The sequence below is a fragment of the Hippopotamus amphibius genome, chromosome 6, assembly GCF_030028045.1.
Source record: "Hippopotamus amphibius kiboko isolate mHipAmp2 chromosome 6, mHipAmp2.hap2, whole genome shotgun sequence".
In the NCBI taxonomy this organism is placed as follows: domain Eukaryota; kingdom Metazoa; phylum Chordata; class Mammalia; order Artiodactyla; family Hippopotamidae; genus Hippopotamus; species Hippopotamus amphibius.
The window spans coordinates 54,657,183-54,677,900 of record NC_080191.1 but is presented as its reverse complement, the minus strand read 5'-3'; the positions used below and the strand labels follow the sequence as shown (position 1 = coordinate 54,677,900).

Below are 20,718 nucleotides of genomic sequence, written 5' to 3'. Positions count from 1 at the left end.
GCCCAAACGCAATTCATTTGAGATCATACAAACATACTTTACTTCAGCAAATGTGAAAAATCAAGTTAAAATGAGCATTATTTTTTAAGATAAATATATCTCAGTATTCCTTATAAAACGCTAATCCTCAAGGACGCATTGGGAATCACTTGCGGAATCACTTATATTTCCACAATCACTACACAGACCAAACTCCCAATGATTCATGAGCCTTCCTTATTGGAAAGCAAAAAATGTTTTAAAAGATACAGTTGTAGCTCTGAAGCTCAGACAATAAATGTTTATGACAGGAATCAGAAGGTTTCGAAATGATCACCAAGCTGAACCTTTCTCATTGGGCCTGTTCAAGGCAGCCCAGCCAGACACCCCAGCATGAGCCATTTGGGAGCATAGGTTTGAACTCTTCATAGTACATCATGTAAGCTTGGTTTTTGCTCTAATTTATTGTCTTTTGAGATGGCAAGTGATAGAAATTTAACTCAAATGGACGTAATGTGAAGGGTGCTTTTATTGGCTCAGTAACTGAATCGATTTTGTCGTGATTGAATCCCGGATGCCATCAGGATATGGTCCCTGACTCCACCTTTCACTCTCTCTTCTGTTGGCTTCATTCTCAAGATGCCAATGTCTAGGTGGTACCCTGGCAACTGCAGGCTTACTTCCTACCAACTCAGCAACCTCAGTGGAAAAACTAGTACTTTGTTCCTTCAGAAACCCCACTCCCCAAAGTCTTAGGATCGGCTTTCACTAGCCTAATGTAGGTCACATTTCTAATCCTAGCGATGAGAGCACAGGTTCATCTCTGTATTTTCACTCTCTGGTAGTACATGGAGAAGGAATTCATGTGTATGTAAATATCTATATACATTATATAGATATTCATATATATACACATTTGTACATATATTTATATATGTATATGTATGTATACATTATATATGTGTACTCGTTCACCCATATATAAGAATGTGTATATACAGATGAGTATATAATGTATATATATTTACAAATGTGTATGCATACATATATACACACATACATTCATATATGCATATTCATATGTGTATACTCATTCATCGGCATGTATATATGTTGCCTTTTTATTAGAAGACACAGCTTCTGAACTTTATCAGTCTCCATGTGCTGATTCATCTGAGGTTGTGAAGAGACCCAGTCGTGGCATTCCAGCTTATTTGTAATGGAAATGTACCGTCACCACCAAGCTTCAGGGACTGATTTGCACCTCATGTACCTTAGCGCTAGTCTGACTGTCAGCATACCGTGAAGGTCAGTTCCCTCTGAAGGACCGAGAACTCCCCTTCCCTCCACACTGCTTTAGGCCCAGTCTTTACTAGAAACCCCCTCCCAACAGTCTTAAGTCTCTGACAGGCTGGCAAAGTAAACTTTGCTATTCTGAGGTTTGTTTTCTCAGCCCTAGAAAGGAGAAGCCACCGGAGACTGACTTATTGAGCATAATTTTTGTCTGTGTTTTGAAAGCTTAGAAATATGCCCTTTGGACTACACACTTGACCTAAAACACCCAGCAGTGTACACACACGCCTGTATCCTCACCCCTCCCCCACACACGTACCCCCACCCACAGTAGGATCTCCACATGTACTGTTTGCAGAGATCTGTTTTTAGGACTGAACCATTAACACAATCCTATCTTCATCCTCATAGGGTTATTGGAAAAATCTAAGATAGGGTATGTGAATGGAAAGATACCTCCAAACATGTCCTCTTTTCTGTTGGTTAATTAAACCCTTTCCTACCATTTCTTGAAGGTGGTCAATCAGTTCTGTTTAAGCATTTCCCCTGTGAGGAACGTCACTAGTTAGAGATTCCCCAGCCCCTTTCATTGTGGAAGAGTTTGCATCATGAACAAGTTCTCTCCCATAATTGATCTAACTTTGCTGTCTGGGATTTCCCTGGTGGGTCAGTGGTTAAGACTCTGCGCTTTCACTGCAGGGGACACGGGTTCGATCCCTGGTTGGAGAACCAAGATCCTGCATGCCGCGTGGTGTGGCCAAATCAATAAATAAAATAAAATAAAAATAAAGTTGCTGTCTTCCTAACAATCACCTCTTCAAAAGCAGCAAAGCAAATTTTGAGGAAACCTTTGTGCCTCTTTTTATTAATAGATCAGAGTTTGCACTTCAAACGATTTCTTTCATGTCTCTTTATAAGTCAAAGGCTCATCATTTTTATTTCAGATCCGTAACAAGGCACGTGTCTGGAATGTGTATATGGTTTTGGTATAAACAGTCCCCACACTCATGTATCAACCTGACAAAGTCTAGACTCTAGAGTTTGTTTCAAGAAGAAAAACAAGCCAGTTATGATAGAAAGACACGCCAGCCTATAAATTCTGCTGAGGTGTGTTTATATAACTAGAATTGAGTTTAAATAAAGCAATCGAAGAGTAAACCAAACTACCAGTCATAGCTGTAAAAGCAACCTCGGCAGAGTCGGCTGAAAGGACAGGTTACGTTCGCCTTGGTCGTGCCCATCAGCGAACACAGATTTCCAAGCAGATGGCCAGCACGTCAGGACGTTGCTTCCAGGGGGTAAGTGTCTTCATTACCATTCTCATCTTGAGAAACTGACGTTCAGAGAGAGGAGGGACTGCCTCAAGTCAGACAGCGCCTTCATTTCAGAGGCCCGAGGACCCGTGCCCGCTCTGTCCTCTCCAGGTGACGATTGCCAGTGGATTCATAGGAGCCTGTTGATTCAGGCCAGGACCCCAAAGCCACGTCCCTCGCACGAGACAACGGGTGCCCGCACTCCCTGTGAACTGTCGTCGGACTCTTAGCGATGTCTGTGGCACGCCGCTGCCCCTTCCCCACCCCCTGGATCCCTAGAATTCCTGAATCATATTTCAGCCATCAGTCAAGGTGTCTAGAGGACCAGGGACATGGTTTGGTCAGTGACTTTGGTTTATGCTAAGGGTTAAGCGAAGTCAGAAAAGGAGGACAGAGTGACCAGAGTAATATAGTCAAGTAACACACTAAAAACAAGTCTAAGAAGAAGCTGTCGGAGGAAGTTTGTGGGATTTATAAGCAAAATCAATGCTTTATAAAATGTCATAGCCATGTGATAAGTAAATGTTATTTTAAGGCAAGCTGTTTTATGCTGTGTATATATGATTACAAATACAAACTACATATCAAATGTATGTCTTTAAGACCTATAATCTATTAATATTAGATGTTGAAACTATTTGGGGTCCCCACTGAATTTGTAATTAGAGAGGAGCAAAATGGGCAGATGGTGTAGGCTGGTGGCTCGGAGATGTAGGTAAATGTCATTGTCCAGACTCCTGACACATCTCACATGGACCACCTTTTTTAAAATTAATTCATATATTTATTTATTGGCTGTGTTGGGTCTTTGTTGCTGCACACGGGCTTTCTCTAGTTTCTGTGAGCGGGGGCTACTCTTCATTGTGGTGCACAGGCTCCTCATTGTAGTGGCTTCTCTTGTTGTGGAGCACGGGCCCTTGGCACGTGGGCTTCAATAGTTCCGGCACTTGGGCTCAATAGTTGTGGCTCACGGGCTTAGTTGCTCCGTGGCATGCGGAATCTTCCCAGAGCAGGGCTCGAACCCATGTTCCCTGCATTGGCAGGCGGATTCTTCACCACTGTGCCACCAGGGAAGTCCTGGACCACTTTAATTAGCTCTCAATTGGTCTTGCCTCTCCTTTTCTCTAATCCCTTCTCTTCAGGGCTTTGAGAGAAATCTTTGCTGAAAATACATCTGTAGCTCCTGTAGTGTCCCTGGAATAAAGACCACACTTTTAATATGTCATTTAGGACTCTCTGAAATCTGGCCCTAACATACCTTTCTAATCCTATCACCCACCATGTCACCAGACACCAAATATTCCCCAATTATCTGTTAGAATCCACCTAAGACTCTCTTGTTCATGAAATTTTTGAACCATGGAGCACTTTCCTGTAGAAATCAGCTTTAAAGCAGAATTCTGTAAGGGCATGTTGTATCTTCCAAAGATGGCCATCCCTACATAAGTATCCCACTCTATATGCTCTTCTTTCTATGTGGCTGACATCTATCCCATTAAGATGTGGGTCTGTGTTCTTTCCCTTTGAGTCTGGGTAGAGATTTGTGACTACCTTGGTCAATGAAGTACAGTGGAAGCAAAGCTGTATGACTTCCAGGCTAGGTTTTAACAAGGACACAGCTTCTGTTTGGTTCTCCAAATGATGCGTCCAAGGTTCTTCCAAGGATGCTTGCCTTTGGACCCCAGCTGCCATATTGTGAGGAAGCCCAGTCCACATGAAGAGACCATGTGTGGAGGTTTTAACCAACAGTCCCAGTCAGGCCCTCAGATGACAGCCAGCATAATTGTCACACATGTGAGTAACCAAGCCCACAGATGATTCCAGTGTTCACCCTGAAAGCCTTCCAGCTGACACCCCAGTCCTTGAGGAGCAGAGATAAGACAGTGTTCCTTCTGTGATCTACATGTCTGACCCATGGAAACTGTGAGAGATGATAAATAATAATAGTTGCTTTATGTCACTAGGGTCTGGGTTAATTTGTTATGTGGCCATAACTAACCAATACAGTGCTGCTTACTGGGTTCTACCCGTACCAGGTAACAGATTTTGGTTATTGGTAGTTAGTATCCAATGCAGAAATTTCTATATATAGTTATCACCAAAGGCCCTGGAATTACGGACTTTATAGAAAAAAAAGAGAATATTTGAATCCTAAGAATTGAGTGTGTGTGTGTGTGTGTCTGTCTGTCTGTCTGTGTGTGTTTAGTGTTTTAAGCACAAGTAAATACAACAGAATCCAAATGCTGGTCACATGCTGATTACAGCTGTCAGTTGCTGGTGAGGTGCTTTAGTCACTGTGATGCTGGGGGGAAAGGCACACTTGGGTTTACATTCCTGCTCTTTGCACCGGATCTGTCCCTCCATTGTGTCCTTGTGATTCTTTCTCCGGGTGGTTTGTGGTGGCATTGGTTGCTTCTTGTTTAAGAATCTCATTACTGTTTTCAGATCCATCTCCATGTCCTCAGGGATGATTGCTCAACTTGGCTTCAACTTCCAAAGCTTCGTTCATTCATTTGGACAAATGATTTGCTTCGCTAGAGATCTGACTCATTCTTGATGACTATATAGTGTCAGTGTAGAGATGTTCCAATGATTTGTTGTTATTGTTGCTATCTAATTCCTAGGTTGATTTGCAATGATTTTTGTCAACAAATGCAAATACACCATGGTTTTGCAATATCCCACGGGCAGCCAATGTTCTTGCTTTTTTCTCTGCCTCTCTGTCTGAGGGTCATTGGTAACACGCAGACATGCCTCATATGCTTCTTGCTAAGAGCCCTAATTAATGCTGTGGTTAAGGGGGACAGAAAGGATCACAGCTGAAACAGACCTGGAGAATATTTGAAAGCCGGTGAATCTTCATTGCTCAACTGAGAGTTAGCTGGTGTCTGCTTCAGGGCCCTGATTCTCAGGTGACCAACTGTTGATTGTATTAGTGGTGGAAGATAGGAAGAAAAATAACCTAAAAATAAGGCCTTTTTTCTCCTACATATTTTAATTATGCTGAAATAAGGATGCATCTAATTCGGGGAGATTTTAATGACTTTAGGGCAAAATAATGAAACTTACTGTGAAGACCTGACTTTGCAGGAGCCAGCAAGCTGGCTAACTTGCCAGTCCTGCTTCCTGCCTGCCCTTCAGACCCCATTCTCAGGAGGCTACAGCATTGTCACCAAGTGGAATAAGAAAGCACAGCAGAATTGGCTCCTGGCTGGATGTTGGTCTTATTTTCCAAGCTAATAGTTTTTCCAGGGAGAAGGCTCTGTGGTGGTTTGGCTCTGACGTTCTCCCTCCTACAGGACTGAACAGCAGCTGAGAGCCTGGGCTCAGGGGTCCCACAGACCTAAGTCCAAATCCCACTCCTCCCACTTGCTTGCTGTACGTGGACAAGTCACTGAAACTTCTAAGCCTCTGCTTCCTCTCTCTTTCAGATGAGGATAACTCTACCAGCCTCACGGGATCCTTGTGAGGATTAAATGAGGTCATGCTGATAAAAAGTGTAGCAGAGAGCCTGGTACATGGCACACTCTCAAGAAATACTAATCTTTGGCTATCAGAGCTGTAACAGACAATTCTTTTCAAATTTCTCCTATTACCAGTGAGGCAACTGAAGACCAGAAAGGTGAGATGACTTGTTCAAGGTCACGTAACTAGCTAGAGTAGACTCTAGTAATCAGAACCAGAGCTTATCTAAACTCCAGAGACAAAATGCATACAAATGAGGAGACAAATGTGTATCAATGAAAGTACTTAAAAAATTATTTTTAATGTGGCAAAATATACATAACATGAAATTTACCATATTCACCCTTTGTAAGTATACAGTTCTGTGGCATTAAGTACAATCACACTGCTGCATAACCATCACCACCCTCCAACTCCAGGGCTTTTTCTGTCTTCCCAAGCTGAAACTCTGCACCCATTAAACAATCATTACTTTCCCTTTTTACAAAATGTTACACATATTTTAAAAAATAAACTTAATTTCAAGTTTTAAGCTTGAGATTTTGTTGTTGTTGTTGTTGTTGTCTTTTTGTTTTTTACCCCAGCTGTATCAGATTCTCATTTCATAGGACCCCATTGGTTCATGTAAGGTCTGTTAATGTACTTTTGAGTCAGGAAAAAAATATTTTGAATTGGGAAAATACACTTCCAGGGTATACTAGCATATAGTTATGACTTTAAAATCTCACAAGTTCTCCTCTTCACCTTCAGCTATTAGTGGAACTTTGAATGATTTGGGGTCATCTTTACTTAGGAACACATCATTCATTTTCGGGCTGCAGATGCTTTCTGTTTTCCACTCCCTGGCCCTGGGTGATGCTGGCTCTGCCCTGGGGGCTGGAGAGGAGCCCCAAACTTCCTAGGGCGCCACTCTTTACAGTGTACATTCTCGCCCCGGCCACTGCCCTCTCTCCCCTCCAGGATGCTTCAGGCACCGTGGTCCCTCATCTGGAGTGTTTCACACCAATGCCAAAGTAGTGACTAAGGGAAGAAAGGAATGTGCTCTCTCTGCCCAGGAAAGGGCTGAATCCTACACAACACATAGAGGAAAATAACAGCCTCCGACCAGCAATGGCAACTCACATCAAGGAAAGCAATTGGGACACAATGACCGCCCAGCTGTTAAAGCTAAATCTTTACTTCTCAAAACCAAACTCCTGCCTCTGACTGCGCCCCTGGGAAACCAAAGCTGCAAAGGCTGAAGGGTCAGTTTATGTGAGATACGTTGTTTCCCTGCCCACGCACTCCCTCCCTCCCTGGAATGGTTTCATATCAGGCCTGACACCTTCAAAGCAGATGTTGATCCAGACCAACACTGTCCCAGTGGCCATTTCGGACACCTCCCTGTATGGCGCTGGGGTCTGGAGTAAGAAGGTTATAAAGAGATTGAGAGCTAAAGGAAACAGAAGGTTAAGATGCTTAAACTGGTGATGCATCCCAGGAGCAGAAACCAACACAATGCCAGTGATCAGAGCAAACAGAACCATCATGGCAAAAAAGACACAAGGTCTATTTGCCCACAATTGTGACTTTGCAGCTGCTGGGATCAGAGGCTTCCATGGGATCAGGCTGAGGGACCACTGAGAATGACTCAGCCTGGGCTCCTCCTGCCTCCCCAAGAAGCCACCAGCAGGCTCAGCTGGTGGAATGTTCAGGAAAGCTTCACGCCCTTTCTCAACATCCAGGACTGAGTTTTGTCATAAATCTTTGAGCCATGCTCTATGGTTGCTCTCTTTGGAATTGTTAGTGCTTCTTAATCACTTTTCCCCTTTAAATCTCAATCACTCATTAAAAAAAATACCCTGAATTCTGTCATGATAATATTAATGAGAAAAATAGCTTAGCGATGAGCACTGACTTCACGCCAGCACTGTATTAAGCACATTACATTTGCCACACATTTTATCTTCACAACAACCCTGTGAAACAAGTAGTGTAATTTCTGTACATGGAAGCAACCTAATTGTCCATCAACTGAGGAATGGATAAAGAAGATGTGGTACATATATACAATGGAATATTACTCAGCCATATAAAAGAACAAAATAATGCCGTTTGCAGCAACATGAATGGACCTAGAGATTGTCATACTGAGTGAAGTAAGTCAGACACAGAAAGACAAATATTGTATGATGTCACTTATATGTGGAATCTGAAAAAGCACAAATGAACTTATTTACAAAATAGAAGTGGAGTCACAGATGTAGAAAACAAACTGATGGTTACCTGGAGTTTGCGGGGAGGGATAAATTGGAAGATTGGGGTTGATACAGGCACACTACTATATATAAAATAGATAACTAATAAGGACCTACTGGACAGCACAGGGAACTCTACTCAATTCTCTATAATGGCCTATATGGGATAAAGAATCTTTAAAAAGAGTGGATATAAGTATATGTATAACGGATTCATTTTGCTGTACACTTGAAACTAACACAACATTGTAAATCAACTATACTTCAATAAAAATTAAAAAAAATAAAGATGACAGTTCAGAGCTGCAGGTGATCTGGAGTTCGAGGAAGCAGAGCTGTTGGGGAAACCCTGGGTTGCACTGCTGAAGGCAACTAAGAGCTGTCTTGGCAAAACCGTGAAGGCTGATGGCTCCTCAAATTCCCCTGTTGCCGTTGAAATATCACGGCAGAGCTTTGTTCTTTTCTCAGTTCAAAGCACTTGTCCTGCCTGTGATGACTCAGTGTGTGGAGCGGGGGGCTGAGTCCCTGGGGCACAGCTGTACCTGGCCATTCTGATGCCTCACCACCGGCCTGCACAGCCCTACCCAGTTCACGTCAAAACGGAAACACCCTCAGCAGATGGGCAGTTAAGTGACAGTGGGTTCCATTCATTCATAAAGCACACCAGCGAGTGCAGTTCCTCGCGAGTCCTTTCCTCAGGTGCCTTGGTTGGCAGACGAGGGGGAGAGTGATCTAGGGTGGCTGCCTCAGGGGAGGGCATCACCAGCTTTCCTGGGAGCCCAGGACTGGCCCTCCCTCTGGTCCTCATCTGTGGGCTTCACATTTAAAAGGTGAGGCCTCTGAGGGAGCAGGTAGGACTCTTTCCTCAGGGTCGGCTGCACGTGTGGGAGCTTTCCTGTCCTTGGAGGTCCTGGCGGCACCGGCTCTCCGAGCTCGACGCGCCCTCTGGCTCGCTGGCACTTCGCAGGGCTCCCTCCAGGGCCCCTTCCCACCACTCAGACTCCAGCACACCGCTGGATGCTGCCCCTCGGGCTTGCGAGCCGCAGCTTAGATACAGGACAGCTGAACCTAGAACGGCGGGATGGGCGCCGAGGGGGCCGACCCTCCTCGCCGTTGAAACTCCCACACAACTTACCGGTGGCCCCTCACACACACGATCCTTTTCAATCTGGTTCTGCATCCACGGATTCAACCAACCTCTGATCAGGTGGTACTGTAGCATTCACGATTGAAAAAATCCACGTGTAAGTGGACCCTCATTGTTCAAACCCATGTTGTTCAAGGGTCAGCTGTATTTGAGCAGATGCAGGAAGCCTTTAAGGAAAAAGTCTCATTCCTTTAACGTAAGGAATTATTCACTCAGCATTACTGTTGATCCCTGGACATGGATGAAACCACTGCGAGGTGGGTGTATCCATCCTTTACTGCCATTTTCTACCAACCTCCAGGGCAAGCCTGCACTCTCCCCAGCGAAGCTGACTCAGGGCTTCTCTCTTTGTCCCGTTTCCTGCTGCCATCCTGGGCAACTGTAATGTCCATGTTGACAATGAATTGCTTACTTCATTCAGTCAACGAAAAAATTTTTGAGCAGCTACTGCTATTGGCTACTCGTGTGATAATGTAAAATACAAAATGGAGACCAGACTTGAAAGTTCCCCGAGCAGATAAAACCAATTAAGCCATGTCAGTGAAACTAATTTAGCTTATCTTGCAACACAAGTGACATTAGCTTGGGCCGCTTCTTGTAAATGCCTTTGAAAATCATAAATGAAACTTAAACTGTTTTCCAAAACTGGCACAAGATAACCACTTTTAACCAACTCCCTGTCATTAGGGAAAACTTCAATGCTATAACCAATCCTTGTAAAAAAAATAAACAGCCTCCAAATTTGCACTATATAAGCTGTTCTATATAACACATACCTCTGTGCTTCATTCCACTGTTGGTTGGAAGCTCCCCGTTTGTGAACTTTTCTTAAGTGCAGAATAAACTCTTACTATTTTATTGATCTGATGGTTTGAATTTAGCTGTTTCTGGATTTTTGACAGCAGAAATAGGAATATTACTATCAGTAACAATGATCAGGAATCGTCCACTTGTTGTGCATTACATTTCCGTCATGTACTTGCCTACCTGCTCTGTGTAAAGTCCTTATCCATCCTGGCTGTATCTCCCTAGAGCCTGGGCTTGGTACTGAGCACAGGATAAGTACTTAACACTGAAAAATGTTTCTTAAGTTTAATTGAATACCCGATCAAAGATGCTATTCCTCTCTAGGTACAGTATTCAGAGACAATTCTGTAAGAACACAAAATCCTAAACACGATTATCCTAAAAACATATGGGTGGAAATATCACTAATTTCCCCTGTAGTTTCTCTGTTTTGATCCCATAACTCAGGTCTAGGACCAGTGTCAGCACTGTGATGTCTATTTGGAGTTTGTGTGTGATTGGTAGGTTTGCACAAATGATGACCCCTGCCCTTCCATCCTCAGTGCGGGGGCGCTGGTGGCAGGGTGGAAAGAAAGCTTTGTCTCCTAGGACACTTGCCTGCTTTGGTCACACTGAGGGGAAAGCCCTGGTGTGGAGAGGTTGGTGGCCGTGTAGGCTAGGGCACAAGCTCCGTGGTAAAGTTACTGTCTTCTTACACACATTGGAGACAGCCTCTCTGGCACGTAACAAGATAGAGCCTGGCCTTTGCTCGCTTCTTTCCTGTGCCTGTTGTTATCCAGGTTGCCGTGAGCCGTCATCTAGACTGTTCCTGATCCTCCCCACAGGGCTGGTCTCCTTCACTCTCAGTCCTCACTGGACCGTTGACCCGGCTCAGTCTGGGACCTGCCAGCGACCGTCAGGGGTCTGCACAGATGAGGGACATTTGCTCAAATCTCTGATCCTGCTTCAAAATCTGCTAGGAGCTGAATTTTTCATGCTTGATTTCTCCTTTAGGAACGATTAATATTGCCAGCTAATTTGGGGCTTTCATTCTCAGGTTGCTTGCCAACTTCATTAGGGTTTGAACTGAGTTTCTCTATTGTTTACCTTCCTGTGTTTGCACGGGAACATGCTGTGGTGGTGAACGGCAGCCTTTGGGGGGACAGCATTACATATTTTTACCCTTAAAACCTGTGTGTTCTCACTAGCTGCTTTGAACCCTCTGAATTTTTTAAAAAGTATTTTGAGTCACAACTTCTACAAACCACCTTCTGTAAACTTCTTTTTTTAATTTTTAATTTTTATTTACTTTAACTTACTTATTTTTGGCTGCGCTGTACGGCTTGCTGGATGTCAGTTCCCAGACCAGGGACTGAAGCCACGCCCTTGGCAGTGAACGTGCAGAGTGCCAACCCCTGGACCACCAGGGAATTCCCAAACCCTCTAAATTTTTTTAAATAGAGGAGCCCCAAACCATTTGCCAGGTAACACATTCTTGCTCCCAAATCAGTTGCTGCTAGCTACAGGAGCGTGCTGCTTCTAAGAACATCTTACCCCTAGCTCTCTCTTCAGAGAAGGGGGCCAGTCCTGGGGTGGAAGGCTGCTGATGGAATGTTATTTCCATGCGCTGTGTCCGGAGGTTCCAGTGGGACCTCAAACATCTCGTATAGTGCGTACTTTCTTTTTTTTTCTTGTTGGCCGGGGCTCCATCTGCCACTTTTGCCTCGCTGAGCTCAGATTTGTTAGAAACCAGAACCCACCACAGATTCGTCTTACGTTCCCTCCCCAGCCCTCACCACTCCCCCTTCCTCTCTGCCAAGCCCCAGCCCTCGTCTTCTACAAGCCAGCTCCCAGCTCGCTGGCTCTTCGCAGTTGAGTCCCAAATCACCCATCACTCCACAATTGTGGCCTCCCACCTCCCCTGGCTTCCCTCTTCCCTAATTATTCAGCACTTAAGTGGATTTTTCTGTTCATCTGTAGTTTGTTGTGGATGTTTCTGTTTCTGTCACTTGTGTTTATACATATTTACAGTTAGTTCAATTATCTCTCCTAATGGCGATCGAGGTGGCATGAATAATTTAAAAATAATTTACATTTGGCTTTGGAATGCCTTTCTGTACTCCCATTTGAATCTGGGGATGTCTGATATTCTGGGAATTCACATTTCAACCTCAGTAATGAAGCCACAGTAGAAAATGCCTTGCAAGGAGGGGGGTGTTACTCAGCATCTTTTCCCCTGGTCCCTGAAACATCCTTTGGCTCCCAGATGCGTGATGAAGTTGGAAAGCGTCATTTCTCATATAGTTGGCTAGTTCTGCCCCCAGGAGAGCCTTTCCAGTCCCTCTGGGGTGTCTGTCTCAGCTGTTTGTCTGGTACATGTTGTCTCTATCAAGGGGGAAGGTAATCGGGAGGCTGGCTTGGAGGAACATTATCAGGTTCATGTAATTATCAGGAGAAGAAAAATTCCTTAATTGTAAGACTTTGCCAAGCGAACACTCATTCAATATGTCTGCTCATCAGTGCACACACAAATGTTAACCGGTCTGATTACTTTGAAAAATTATCTTTGCAATCCTTATTGTAAAATACGTAAGCAACATGATGTACGATTGAACATATTAACTGGTTTTAAATTAGCAGGGTCCTTTCACATAAACAGAGATGCCCGCGCAGGCTTGAGTAAACAGATGACATTCACTGTGGTGAGCCCGGGCAAAGGTTCGTGGCCCTGACCACACCATGAGAAATATTTAAGTTGAGCGGATTTTTTACATAAACACTCTAACCTCAAACTCAGTCTGGGCAATTACATCGCTCTCCTCTGAGCCCTGCCCTGCCAAAACGGGGGAGACAAGGGCTGTTTTCAGAACAAACCTGCTTTGAGTCTCGTTCTAATCGTGGGATGAAATATGATTGATGGCGTATCTGAAAGTTTGCTATTTTAGAAAGCATTTCGGGAGGCTTAAATACAAACCTAGGGTGCTAAAGAGAAGGGAAGCCTTGCCGCTGAGTGTGAATTTATAAAAACAAACGTAAAAGCATGATATAAACAGCTCCTGGCAGATGGGTGGAAAGCCATCCCCTCCCTCTAGGACCCTCCCAATGGCTTCTGGGACCCTTTCACCAGCACCCCTCCCCTACCTTGATCATCCTCGTTACTCCACAGAGCCTAGTGTGAGGCCGCGTCTGGGCAGGCACTCAACCAGCACTGGATTATTACACACGAGTCTGGGATGAGAGATCTTGAACTTGACCGGCTTCATGTATTTCTTCGTTGTCCATTGAATCTTCCTAAGAGGTCTGTGTTTCCTGAGATGGTTTAAGGATTAAATCTGGGGGGCTTGGAAGCCTGTAGAAGCCACAGCTGAGAAAGGGAGGAGAGAAATGCCATGAAAAAAACACAACTTAATTCCTTGGTTCTGAAGGGGTATCGGGAATTGAGAGGGCTGTAAGCACAATGTATAACGTGCATGTGGGGCCACCATGGGCCAGGAGACGGACTGCGAGAAATGTGTACTCATCCTTCCAACAAGCCTTTGCTGAGCATCTTCTAGGTGTTAAGCACTGTGCCAGGCACAACGGTGATACAAAAGTGGAGTTTGGGTTAATTTGTAAACCTAGGATGCAGGAGAATAATTTAGTGAATTGTTAAAATACTGATTCCCAGGATCAATAATAGGGAGTTGGGTTTACTAGGTCTAAGTGGAGGTGGAAAGCTGCATTTTTAACAAGCATCTCAGGGAACTCTAATGCAGATGGTTCTGAGACCGCCTCCAAAAAAAAAAAAAAAAAAAAAATCACGATTCAAAAACCTGTAAGTAAAACTAGCCCAAATGCTTGGGAGTATGCTATTAACTGCCCAGAGCGGGTTTCAGTGTTCAGCTAGCTCACGTGGATTTAGCTCACCTTGAATACACTGGCCATGGCCGGTCACAGTGTTGCTGCATGAGAACTGTCCATCTTAGCTTGGACTCAGGAAAGCAATGCTGGGTTAGGTGGCCACACTTTGCACCTGGAGAGGTGCCTACCCCAGAGTTTAAGCAGCACAAAGGAGGAGCATTAGATTAATTAGGAAGACAATCCCGATTGATAAGGCTGAGATCACGGGAGGGTGGCATGGTGGGGAATTTCATTCTTTTCTCATCTCATGGTGATGGCTAAACTACATGGTCCTACTCCATTTTTATGAAGTATTTTCGCCATTCTTTTTGGTTCGTGATGTTTATCTTTTGTCCTAGAATCAACCATCTTACTGAGACCTGAAGGAAGGCCCAGAGTCATCATTGAGAATGGCTTTTTGGACAATCCCCTGAATCTATGGTTGTGTTAATGCAAATTCAGAACATGGTGCAACTGTAGGTAACATCCCACAGACAGCTGCCAGGCAGAGGTACCCTGGCCTTTCAGGAAGGGACATGGCTATTTAAATTAGTATCTCATCTCCAGTGACCAGTGGTGTCTGGCCAGGTCTATGGCCAATGGCTTGCTCTCAGGAAATTGATGGGCTCTAGCAGAAATCTCTCAATGGCTAAGGGCCTGAAACCAAATCAAATCTTCTAATTAACCAATAGCTAATGCAAAAGTGAATAAGAGGCCATGCTCCACAGAGAGAAGCCACAGGATCAAGAAGCCCATGCACTGCAACGAAGAGTAGATTCCTCTCTCCACAGCTAGAGAAAGCCCGCATGCAGCAATGAAGACCCAATGCAGCCAAAAATTGATAAATAAATAAAATTAAATATTAGAAAAAACCAAAAAGTGAATATGAGTTGTTCTCAAAGTGTGACATGGGAGTCTGTGAGCAATCTGTCAGGGACGTGACGTAGGCCGCAAAATCTGACCCACGATTTCCGAAACTTTTGGTATTTCTGTATCTCAATAGTTTTTCATGAATGAACTAAAATCCTTCGCTTATGAAATCCTCCGTTGGTGTACACTCCCGACACCAACTGGATGTCCTACAACGCGATTCAATTCTGACGCTCACTCTGTAGAGTTAGTGCAGACCCCACAGGTTAAAGGGCAGGGTCCCAGCAAGACTGCCCCCGCTTCCAGCACCAGTCACTGCTGTCGGGAAGTGGGCCGACACATGCACGATGAGTGGATGGATAAATTCACTCAGAAAAGACTGACTGATCAACGACGACCATCCTGTCCACTGCTCTGTGGGTTGGGGATACAGTGGGGAACACCATGTTCCCTTCAGTCCTGGACCTTGCATGTCGATTTCTTTTTCTTCATAAAACATTCGGCTCCACACTTGGTAGCGGCCCAACAGGTGTTTGTAGAATAAACAAGTCAACGAATTAAACAATGTTACTCAGCCATGGTAAGATCCCTTATCAGGAAAACTGTACAGTAAAACCCGTCATTTTGTGGGAATGGCATTTGTGGTTAGCCTGAGCCAGTGGTCCCCAGAACTAGGACGCAAGCGGAGGGTCTGTGTCAGCCTTGGGGAGACCAGGTCAGGTGGAACCTTGGTTGCCAGGGGCAGCATCTAAAGCCATGTGGGAAAGTTTTGATCCCAAAGCAGGCAGGGGTGGGCGCTCAGGGGATGGCTCAGGGGATGGGGCTGCTAAACAAGCTGTACGTCGTCGCCACGGCACTCCACAGCTCCAGAGCTGCTTCTACCTCGTCTGAGTCAGGCTTGAGAAGACTCCAGTGACAGATGCTGCCTGGGCTACTCCCAGAACAAGCATGGCAGATACAGACCGGGAGCCCTTGGGGATGGCTTGGAGCACAGATGCAGATGTATTAACATCCCAGAACAGCACAACAGGCTGCAGGATTTGGGAGGTTAGACATTCATCCAGTCCCCAGGGGTCAACCCCTTTTTGGTGCCATAGATCCCTTAAACAGCCAAACGAAGGCTGTGTAGCCCTTCTCAGAATATCTTTAAATGCCATGAAGGATTATAACACAGAACAAATAGTGAAATGCAATTATTAAAATACTGAAAAGGTAATCAGATTTGATTACAGCAATATATGTGGCTCTTCACATAGGAAATAACAGGACAGTGGCATGTCTAATAACTCCATGTTGTTAGATGATGGGCCACTGTGATGGCATAATTGCTACTATGACTGTCTGTAGAAACGGTAATATTAGCACATCAGTGATTTCTCCTGTGACAGACACAGGTGCCATGACTATTGCTGTGGTGTGTTGCTGGCATTCATAACCAAAGGAAATGCTACATTACAGTTAGAGGTTAGTGAATACAAAGATGTACTTTTTTCCCCAACCAAGTTCACGGACTCCTGGATTTCAGCACTCTCCCTTGTTTATATTTTACTTTTTTTTTTCTTTAAGAACTTTTATTGCGATATAATTGACATACAATAAACTGCATATATTTAAAGTATACAATTTGATATTTGGTTGGGATTACCATATATACATTACTAATAAGAAAAAAATATCAAATTGTATATTTTTACTTTTTAAATATTATTATCATTGAAATGTATTTGGCGGCCTGTGGGTGTTTGTTGCTGCTCATGGGCTTTCTCTAGTTGAGGAGAGCGGGCGCTACTCTTTGCTGTGGTTTCTCTTGTTGTGGAGCACGGGCTCCAGGTGTGTGAGCTTCGATAGTTGTGGCTCGCGGGCTCTAGAGCACAGGCGCAGCAGTTGTGGCGCATGGGCTTTGGGCTTTGCTGCTCCGTGGCATGCGGGATCTTCCCGGACCAAGCATCGAACCGTGTCCCCTCTGCACTGGCAGGCGAATTCTTAACCCCTGTGTCACCAGGGAAGGCCCCTCTCCCTTGTTTAGAGCGTAGCTATAAGAGCTTCTTTGGGGTCTCTCTATCCATGGCTGCATTAGAGTTTAAGGTACCAATGAAGATCTGGTTACTAACTGGCCACAATGCTCAACTTTTTTGGTGGATATGAATTATAGGTTTGTAACAAATGCTATAAAAGTGCACTTGTTACTTTTTATTCCCTTGTACATACACATTTATACAAAAGCAATGGGCAAATATGTGTATATGAACTTTCCTGGAATAAATAAAATAAGCTTCACACACCATCTTATCCACCAGCATGTGTAAATTATGCTAAAAATCAATCCCTGGGAAATGTTACACAGGAGGATTCTCTTTGAATACCTATTGTGAAGAATGCTCATGTATTGTTTTTTAATGGAGTCATCCCATTCCAGTTAAACCAAAGAGAATAATCCTAGAAATAGAGAAATAAAAAGACTATTAAGGGATGGATTGGCTAATTGCCTTGCTGCTACTTTCCCCGTTCATTTCTCCCTTGCTTTTTGTCAAGCCCAATGGTGTGGTCCTCTGTCAGCTTTCGGAAGATCATTCTGATCTGTGTCTTAACCTTTGCAGGTGTTACTCCAGGACCCCGAGCAGAGAGGGAGCAAGGCCACACGTCTCTGTGTGCCATGGTGGGTCACTGGAGTCCTCACCCTTTCTGGTCTGTTAGTAGTTTCTCACATTTCAGTTACAGAGGCAGAGAGAAATCAGGATCTACCCTTCTTGGGAAGATTTTTATCTAAAACCCACTGGGCCAAAGGTTATGTGATTTTTTTTTTCAATGCCCTAGCCTCAGAAGAGATGGTAGGTAATTAGCTCTTTTCTAAAATAACATCTTCTCCTGCCCGTGAATGCCTCAGTCATCATGAAGTGATGAGCCCATTCATTAACTGGCCAAAGACCTTTCTCCTTTGGGGAGACTGCTTATCGCTCAGCAGGAGTGTGTCCTAGTAGGGTTAGTGCATGAAAGAAAACAAATCCATCGGAATGTGAGTGATGACATCTAGAGGAGTTAAAACAAGTCCACACAATGGGAAAACTGTGGAGTTCCCAGCAACACCTGGATTATACGTCCTTCAGTGTGAGTATTGAGAAGCTCTCCCACATCCGTGTCCAGGATGCTTTTTTTCTCTCCTTTTTTTGATGAATTGGTGAGTTGCCTGGTGAAAGCAGGTAAGGAAAGAAGTCTCTCGCCAAAAGCCCTGGGAGCATAGGTTTGTAAACTTTTTTCTAAAACATTTTCAAAAACAGAAAATGAAACTTTAAATAGCAGAGGAAAATAACAAGCAGAAGGGAACTACTTAAAAATTACTATGTGAGAAAGGCTGCTTACACAGAGGAAGAGTTGCCTGTGAGCCCTCACAATCTTGGAATAGATTTCTATATCAGAGATACTAGTTCATGGTATACGTGGAGAGGCGTACGCTCAAACAAAAGGCAGGGACAGAGAGGTGTCCATGTGGGGTGGATGACAGTGGGACTGTGACACTTCAGAAACGAAGCAAGATTATTCTCGGGATGGACAGTCTTTACATGGGGAGGCTTTTCAGTTATTAAACAGTGTTTTGGAACCAATTAAACTGCACATAAAGATACATTATGGGCAGAGCAGCTAACAAGCAGGGTCACTGAGGGTGGAGTCTGAGAAAGCAGGGATCTGATGGCAAGGACTTTTGCAGGATGTGCCTGGAGGACATTTAAGATATTTATGGTGACTATTTTACTTATACCGCTTAGAGGACAATCGCTGCTTGTTTGTTCCTGAATCCTTGATTTTGTCCTAACTTTTATGTAATTTTATATTATTGTAGGAAAACAATGGAAACAAGAGAGGGTCAGGAACTCCCAGGAGGCGGGGAGCAGGCCATAGAACATTCTTTACTACAATTTAAGGGCGGGACAAATGGAAAAACATTTGCCAACTCCCCGACCTTTAAGAGTCACTTCTCTTGCCCTATGGGCCTGTGAGAGCTTAATGGCCATTGAGATTCATTCATTGTTGGAAGAAACTAGCACAAACCCATTAGTTTTTAGGTAAGTGATTTCACTGGCACTGAAAAGTAGTTCTGGATATAAAATGCACTTTGTTCCAAAGGATATTGCAACTTTCCAGCAATCAGAAGATTTCACAATTGACCTGATATTTCTCTGTCTGTTATTTTTTCCTTGTTATGTTTATAAAACTCTGGTTGCAGTCACAATTTTCCAGGAAATTGGTGTCAGGTAACAACCCCACCATAAACAGCTACCTCTAGAGAGCCGAGAGTTTTATCTGGCACTGAAAACCTGCTGGTTGGTTTTCTACATACATGTTTATTTTCAATGCAAAGACAAAATAGAAAACCGCATCGTGGAAAATGTTACCTTTTAGTTCACACTCTTTTAATCCCTCAGTCCCCATAAAATAAACATGCTAAAGTGTAAGCAGTGGGAAATAATGTAAACTTCGCAGAAACAGAAAAATAAATTAGTTTCTTTCAGGCTTGGTGGAGGTCCTTTTCCTGAACGCTACACTCTCTCACAAACAGAATTCGTCTTGAACAAAGAATAAATCTTTGGCCTATTTCACCATTTCCCCAGCATTGCGTAACAGCATATTTCAAATTCACTTTCTTCTCCAGCTGCAAAAAGGCAAGGAGTGTAGTCTGTGTTTGTGGAGCCTGAAAAAGAGAAAAAAAATTTTTTTTCTTTCAGTGGTTTAAGAACAGCTTTTTCCTCTGGTGTCAAACTGTTCACATATTATAGCTCTAAATTTGGAGACCACAAGAAAATTCAAGAGCAGGTAAGTGATTCTATTCACAAGACAAGGCTGGGATCATTGCTTGGAATCTTTTTGACTTATAAGCAGTGGAGAATCCGATTCTGCACCACTCAGGACCGAGCCAGCATGGACACAGCAGGCAGCAGTTCTGAATTTCCTAAAAGATTTTGCTTGGGGGCTGTGGATAAAATTCCATGACTTCTAAATTTGGAATCTACAAATTTCCAGGGTCCTGTCAAGTGAGAATACCCAGGGTTTTAGATTAGCAATCCTGTTGCCCTGGATTTCAGTTTCTCTTTTACAGTAGGCACAGACAGCAAGGTCTGAAAAATGCATTTAGGACAAGAATGGAAGTGAGTGGATCTGGAATTTCTTAAAGCTTTGTTGTTTTCCCTCAAAGGATACTAAGAACTCTCTGTCACTGTGAATCCTGCAATCTTTTAGGAAAAGAAGTGAGCCAACTATATTTTAAAAAGAACAAAGCAAACAAAACACCTAAGTTCAAAAAAGAAAAAAAAAGTTCACCAGGAGAAATGTAAATGCAAGCACTTGGCCTTTGATCTGCATTTATACACGGAGGAATTCATCTACTGGGCCAAGAGTTCAAACTCGGCTGGAATACAGTGAGCCGGCCTCCCACGGATGAGGGCAGGGTCTGGAGTTGGAAAGGATGCTTGATTAGCTTCAGAAGAGAAGACGGTGATGAGGGCAGGGGACTAAGAATTTCAAATACTTCCCTGATGTCTGATTCAAGTCAGGGAAGTAAACAGAAAACAGAAGTATCACAAGCATAATAAACATTAACAAAAAGAAAAGATTTTCAGTGTTAGGAAGGGAGGTTTGCCTGGTGCAGACCTCGCCCCTCCTCTCAATGACGCACCAGCCTCCCATCAGTGGCTCTGGTGACCCTAGATGCGAGGCGGTGACTCCTGGGGAGGGAAAGGGGATGCTGGGGGAGAGCAGG

At 43.9% G+C, this 20,718-nt stretch overlaps 1 protein-coding gene across 3 annotated transcripts in view; it reads right to left on the bottom strand.

Moving 5' to 3' along the window:
- Positions 1–19,286: 19,286 nt before the first annotated feature.
- MTHFD1L (methylenetetrahydrofolate dehydrogenase (NADP+ dependent) 1 like) overlaps positions 19,287–20,718 on the bottom strand; it is a 176,889-nt gene continuing 175,457 nt past the window's right edge. For all 3 annotated transcript variants that reach the window (XM_057739867.1, XM_057739869.1, XM_057739868.1), the window contains one exon: positions 19,287–19,653. The gene's annotated coding sequence lies outside the window, so the exon portion shown is untranslated. The remainder of the gene's footprint in view (positions 19,654–20,718) is intronic.